The sequence below is a fragment of the Dendrobates tinctorius genome, unplaced genomic scaffold (assembly GCF_039654945.1).
Source record: "Dendrobates tinctorius isolate UK_male_01 unplaced genomic scaffold, ASM3965494v1 ptg000079l, whole genome shotgun sequence".
Taxonomy (NCBI): Eukaryota; Metazoa; Chordata; class Amphibia; order Anura; family Dendrobatidae; genus Dendrobates; species Dendrobates tinctorius.
In genome coordinates this window covers 14,349,412-14,356,599 of record NW_027361747.1, presented here as the reverse complement: position 1 = coordinate 14,356,599, position 7,188 = coordinate 14,349,412, and the positions used below count along the sequence as shown (strand labels likewise).

The 7,188-nt window shown below is 39.7% G+C and overlaps 1 long non-coding RNA gene across 1 annotated transcript in view; it reads right to left on the bottom strand.

Moving 5' to 3' along the window:
- Window positions 1–925: 925 nt before the first annotated feature.
- LOC141096834 (uncharacterized) overlaps window positions 926–7,188 on the bottom strand; it is a 55,619-nt gene continuing 49,356 nt past the window's right edge. Inside the window, exon 4 of the long non-coding RNA XR_012233788.1 lies at window positions 926–1,981. This is a non-coding gene — a long non-coding RNA (uncharacterized lncRNA). The remainder of the gene's footprint in view (window positions 1,982–7,188) is intronic.

The window sequence follows — 7,188 nt, the reverse complement described above, 5'->3', positions numbered from 1 at the left end:
TATAGAGGTAAAATTATGTTCTCCTCATGAGCATCTATGCCTCTTTTATTGCATCCCATTATTTTATTTGCCTTTGCAGCAGCTGCCTCACACTGGCCGCTACATGTGAGTTTGTCGTCCACCCATACACCCAGGTCTTTTTCAGTTACAGTTTTGCCCAGTGTTTTACAGTTAAGCACATAATTATACATCTTGTTCGTTCTACCCAAGTGCATGACCTTACATTTATCACCATTAAGCTCATTTGCCATTTATCAGTCCAAGCTTCTAGTTTACATAAATCCTCCTGTAATATAAAATTGTCCTCCTCTGTATTGATTACCCTGCAGAGTTTAGTGTCATCTGCAAATATTGAAATTCTAGTCTCTATGCCCCCTACAAGGTCATTAATAAATATGTTAAAAAGAAGCGGGCCCAAAACTGACCCCTGTGGTACCCCACTGCTAACCGTGACCCAGTCCGAGTGTGCTCCATTAAAAACCACCCTTTGTTTCCTATCCCTGAGCCAGCTTTTAACCCACTTACACATATTTTCCCCTATCCCCATTGTTCTCATTTTATGTATCAACCTTTTGTGTGGCACCATATCAAAAGCTTTTGAAAAGTCCATGTACACTGCATTCCCTTGGTCCAGTCTGGAACTTTCCTCTTCATAAAAGCTTATCAGATTAGTCTGACAGGAACGGTCCCTTGTAAACCCATGTTGATATTGGGTCATGAGGTTATTCTTCTTCAGATACTCCAGTATAGTATCTCTTAGAAAACCCTCCAGGATTTTACCCACAGTTGAGGTTAAATTTACTAAATATAAAAAATATAATGACACATCACTCCTCAAATTATGGTGGTGCCCGGATAAGGGTAACCAATCCTTAATCAATGTAAAAAATTAATCTGGCAGTCAAAAGCTCAATGCTAATAATGAATATTTTATTTTATTTCAGTGGGCATAATCCAAAAAAAAACCATGACGTTTCGGTCTATTCATTGACCTTCATCAGAGTAGGATAAATAAAATACAATAATACAAATCAATATAAAGTATATATCATTGTCTTTTAAAGAAATCAGATACATCAGGGAATTATCATTAACAAATTAATATAGTTGTAATATATGTACATATAGTCATAAAGAGATATATAATCTGCAATGCATACAATTAGAGGGTATATGGCATATACACATGTGTGTATACACACGCATGCATATATGCACACAATGTAGCTGAAAAAAAAACAGTAATATGAAAATCATGATCGATGTCATAAGACATATATTGAAAAAATGCTATATAAATTCCTGGCACATAGTGTGTCATAGGGAAACATTGTGTTATATTATGGTAATGGAGGTTTTTACAGCAAATCTGATGCTAAAAGAAATAATATAATGAGTTTACTATGAAAACCATATGTAATAATTTGTTTACAATGAAAACTACATGTAATAACTGAAAAGATCTGTCCTGAATAACCACAGAGAGAGACGCTTACCGGTTTAAGATTGAAGCCCATTAGAAGAGAGAAATCACGGAGAATCTAATCTAATCTGTGTAACTGACTTGCGATATGTAGCATCAATAGAAAGGAGAAAGAAGAGCGCAGCAGGATGTCAGAAAGATTCTTACCATGAATAGGTCATAGGAGACAATCTGATGCAGAAGCGCTGTGCAGTAACGGGTGGGAGCCGATGAAAAATGCGCTCTAAAGGACAAGTGAACAGGTGTGCTCTGACATAGTAGCATGTCCGAATATGAAGTGCCGGAAATGACATGTGAAACTTCTATGGAGCGCAAGTGAAACACAGGTGAATCAGCTGACCGGAAGTGCGTCACCGAGTAGTGCTCAGTGGAACGCTGCTGTGGAACGCAAACAGGAAGAAGATGGTGCAGGATGCGGTCCATAATTACTATTATGGGCTGGCTCATCGCTGGATCGTGTTTAAACAGGTAAGTATCAAAGAAAAATTAAGATGTGACCTAGGAAACATCAGAAAGAATTCATTAAATAAACTTTGTAAACAAAACATTCTCCTTAATCTGTATTACAGTTATACTGTATATGCAATTATTAAAATATAATGCATACAATACATATTCAACCTTATATCTGGAGAATTAAGTGAACCATGGGTATATGGGACATATTAATAAACGATATGCAAATGAAATACTAAGGATAAAATATCTTCCTATATATTTTTTCTTTTTTAAAAAAAGAAAGTTGATAGATTAGAATAGACTAGTGATGTCATATTCTCTATTAAGTCCCTTGGGTTCTAACGTTTGCAAGTAATGAATCCAGTACGCTTCTCTTAGTTGAAGTTTCTTAATAAGGTCACCACCTCTTCTATTAATATTGACTTGTTCCAATACCAAAAACCGTAACTGTGCAATTGTATGACCAGCTGTAGAAAAATGATGGGGGATCGGAAGACGAAGTTTCTTACAACGTATATCCGATTTGTGATGTGATATACGACCTTTGATCGCTTGAGTAGTTTCCCCTACATACATTTTACTACAGGGGCACTTAATAGCATAAATAACAGATTTTGAATCACAGATGTGGAAACCCTAAATAGGGATATCCACACCTGTGCATGGATGTGAAATCTTAGAACCTTTGAGGAGGTTCGCGCGTTGAGCGCATTGTAAACAAGGGAACGTACCCTTACGTTGTGTCAAAAGAAATGTTTGTCTAGGGATTATGTGAGCTGAACCAATATCTGCTCTAATAATTTTATTTTTTATATTGCTGGGTCTTCTAAAACAAGGGAGAAATGGGACCTGGAATTCAGGGATATTTGGAAAACTGTCCCGCAGAATGTGCCAATGTTTTCAAATTTTGTTATGTAATTTATACATTAAGGGATGGAGTGTATGGACGAGAGGAATGCGATTAGATACGGAGGACCTGATGGTGGTGTTAATTTTATTTCGACATTGTCGGAGTAATTGCTGGGGATAACCTCTTTATAAGAATTTATCTTCCATTTCTTTCATTCTTTGTGAACATATTGTAGGGTCACTGACTATTCTGCGCACTCTCTCAAATTGAGAGAGTGGTACAGATCTCTACTGCTCTGGGATGGCAACTCTGATACAATAGGTTAAACTTACTGGCCTATAATTTCCAAGTTCAGTTTTTGTCCCCTTTTTGAATATTGGCACCACATTTGCCATACGCCAGTCCTGTGGTACAGACCCTGTTATTATGGAATCTCGGGGATGTATCCCATCCGGGCCCGGGGATTTGTCAATTTTAGTGATTTTTAGATGCCGCCGTACTTCCTGCTGGGTTAAGCAGGTGACATTTAATGGAAAATTTTTATCACTGATCATGTTATCCGTCATGGTATTTTCTTGTGTAAATACTGTTGAAAAAAAGTCATTTAGCATATTGGCTTTTTCCTCATCCTCATCCACCATTTCACCCAGACTATTTTTAAGGGGGCCAACACTATCATTTTTTAGCTTCTTACTATTTATGTAGTTAAAGAATATTTTGGGATTATTTTTACTTTCTCTGGCAATGAGTCTCTCTGTCTCAATCTTTGCTGCCTTGATTTGCTTTTTACAGAATTTATTTAATTTTCTGTATTTATTTAATGCCTCATCACTACCTACTTGCTTTAATTCTCTAAATGCTTTCTTTTTGTCAACTATTGCACCCCTTACAGCTCTATTTAACCATAGTGGTTACCTCCTATTTCTAACATGTTTATTCCCATACGGTATATATTGTGCACAGGTCCTATTCAGGATGCTAATAAACGTCTCCCATTTTCTTTGTGCATTTTTATGTCTCAGGATATCGTCCCAGTTAATTGCACTAAGATCATCTCTCATCCGTTGGAAATTTGCTTTCCTGAAGTTTAGTGTCCTAGTTACCCCTCTACTACTCATCTTATTAAAGGACACCTGACAACTTATTATTTTGTGATCACTATTACCCAAGTGACCTTCAGCCCATATATTTGATATGCAGCCTGGACTTTTGGTTAATATTAGGTCTAGCAGTGCCCCCCCTCTTGTTGGGTCCTGAACCAGTTGTGAAAGGTAATTGTCTCTCATAGTTGTCAAAAACCTATTACCCTTGCTGGACCTGCAGGTTTCGGATCCCCAATGTATTTAAGGTAATTGAAGTCCCCCATGATAATGACTTCTGCTTGAGTCGCTGCTTCATCTATTTGCTTGACGAGGATATTCTTCGTTGTCTATAAGACGCTTCCATTACTAAACCCAGAGTTAGATTATGAAAAAGACACAGCCAGAATAAAGTCTTTTAATTGAAAGAAAGACACGGACTACTTTATTTGACATACAAATAAAAAAGCAAAGTTATACTAATCTTATGCCTAATCCATTGAAGCCCTTGCCCCTGTAAAAAATCAAAAATAATAAACAATCATATCCCTCACCTGTCCGATGTGAAGATAATCCACACTCTCCAATAAATATCCGGATAATTTGGATAGCGGTCACATCATTGATGCGACCGCTAACCTGTCAACTGGAACACACTGACAGGAGCATAATTGATCCTCCAGTGTCTAGCGCTGAGTTCCCGTGAGAAAGTTTACTGGAGTTCAAACCTGATGAACCCCAGTGACCTAACTTATGGCACTGCTTGCTGAGTGAGAAAGCTCTCATGCAGCAAGTGGTGCCATAAGTCACCGGGGCTCATCACCTAGCAAGTTTGGTGAACTTTCTCACGGGAGCTAAGTGTTAGACACTCCAAAGTGTTAACAAGTGTTAGAGCTCCAAATCATCCAAATTATCATGGGACCAAATATATTATCTTCAAGTCGGACAAATGATGGATATGGTTGTTTATTGTTTTTTATACAGGGGACATGGGCATTGCTGGATTACGCGTAAGGTGAGTATTATGGATATTTATTATTTTCTGTTTTTTTACAGGTAATAAGGCCTTCAATGGATTAGGTGTAAGGTGAGTATAACTGTGTTTTTTTCTTTTTCTTTCAAATAAAGGATTTTATTCTGGCTGTGTCTTTTTTACAACCTAACACTGGGGTTGGTACTGGAGGCATTTTATAGACACCTCTCCATTACTAACCTGTGGGCTTCATGTCAGTGGCCATAAAACAGCTGACATCAATGCCACATCCATTACTCCACTTGCAACTACGCCAGGGCAAGTGAGAAGAGGCGAGCAAAGGCTGGGGGCTGCTATTTTTAGGCTGGTGGGGGCCAATATCCATGTTCCTTACCAGCCTAAGAATACCAGCCCCCAGCTGTCTGCTTTAGTTTGTCTGGTTGTCAAAAATAGGGGGATCTCCTGCTGTTTTTTTATTTATTTATTTAAATAATAAAATGCATGGGGACCTTTCTATTCTTGATAACCTGCCATGATAAAGCTGATAGCTGAGAGTTGGAGCCCGCAACTGTAAGTTTTGCCTGTGTTGGTTATCAAAATTAGAAGAGACTCCACATTATTTATTTATAGTGCACAGGCGCCGGCTGAAGAATATATCCAACATCGGTGCCTGCTATCACTGTTTTCAGCGACATCAGGCATAGGCTGATGGAAGTAGTACTCTCATCAGCCAACACGTGTGATTGGAGTTAACCTTTCTATCATAGGTCACAGCTACTGGCTCATGCTGTCATCTGACAGTGTGGGAATCGCAGCTTTCTGAATGGTGATAACGATCTAAGCCCATAAATGATAGCGTGGCAAACAGCAGATTCTCGGGCCCTCCATTCATCTGAATGGGGTCCAGATTCAGGTACTGTTCTGGTACCAGAACCAAAGTTTTTTTTAGATGTTCAGCCAAAACTCGCTGAACCAGAACAACCGCGGGTTCGTCTATCACTATTAAGCAGCTCACAACTTTGAATTCTCTTTACTTCTTGGTTTCTGGTTGGGTGGGGTATCCTGGTTGAGTGACAGCTCAATACTATGTCTGATAAGAGCTCTCATTGCAGGAGAATGAAAGCAGATGGAAAAAGCAAGTCAATTGGAAACTGGTTTATTTTCATGCTGTCTAGCTATACTGACCATAAATATAAATGTAACACTTTTGTTTTTGCTCCCATTTTTCATGAGCTGAACTGAAAGATCTAAGACTTTTTCATGTACACAAAAGGCGTTCTTTCTCTCAAATATTGTTTGCAAATTTGTCATAATCTGTGTTAGTGAGCACTTCTCCTTTGCCGAGATAATCCATCCACCTCACAGGTGTAGCATGTCAATGTGCTGATAAGACAGCATGATTATTGCACAGATGTTCCTTAGACTGGCCACAATATAAGGCCACTCTAAGGCTGTGTGCACACGCTGCGGATTCCGCTGCGTTTCCGCAGCGGTTTTGGCCGCTGCGGACACGCAGCAGTTTTAGCTGCGGTGTACAGTACCATTCATTTGAATGGGAAAAAAAAAACGCTGTGCCGACGCTGCGGAAAAAAACGCGTGGATTTGCTGCGGTTTTGAATCCGCAGAAAGAATTGCATGTCAATTCTTTCTGCGGAAACCGCTGCGGGTTCCTATCTCCACCATTGTGGAGATAGTGAATCCGCAGGACCAAACCGCAGGCAAAACCGCAGATAATCCGCAGGTCTTTGGACCTGCGGATTATCTGCGGTTTTTGCAAAATCCGTGCGGATTAATCCGCAGCGGATTCCGCAGCGTGTGCACGTACCCTTAAATGTTCAGTTATAACACACAGCAGAATCCCATAGCTGTTGCAAGTTTTCAGGGAGCGTGTAATTGTCATGCCGCCCGCAGGAATGTCCACCAGAGCTGTTGCCTATGAATTGGATGTTCATTTCTCTACCATAAGTTGTCTCTAAATGCGTTTCAGAGAATTTGGCAGTACTTTCAACTGGCCTCACGACCGCAGACCACGTGTAATCACACCAGTCTAGGACCTTAACATCCAGCATGTTCACCTCCAAGATCGTCTGAGACCAGCCACCCAGACAGCTACTGCAACAATCGGTTTGTATAAACAAAGAATATCTGCACAAACTGTCAGAAACCCTATTAGAGAAGATCATCTGCATGCTCGTCGTCCTCATCGGGGTCTCCACCTGACTGTAGTTCATTGTCGTAACTGACTTGAGTAAACAAATGCTCACATTCGATGGCGTCTGGCTCTTTACAGAGGTGTTGTCTTCATGGATGAATCCTGGCTTTCACCATACAGAGCAGATGACAG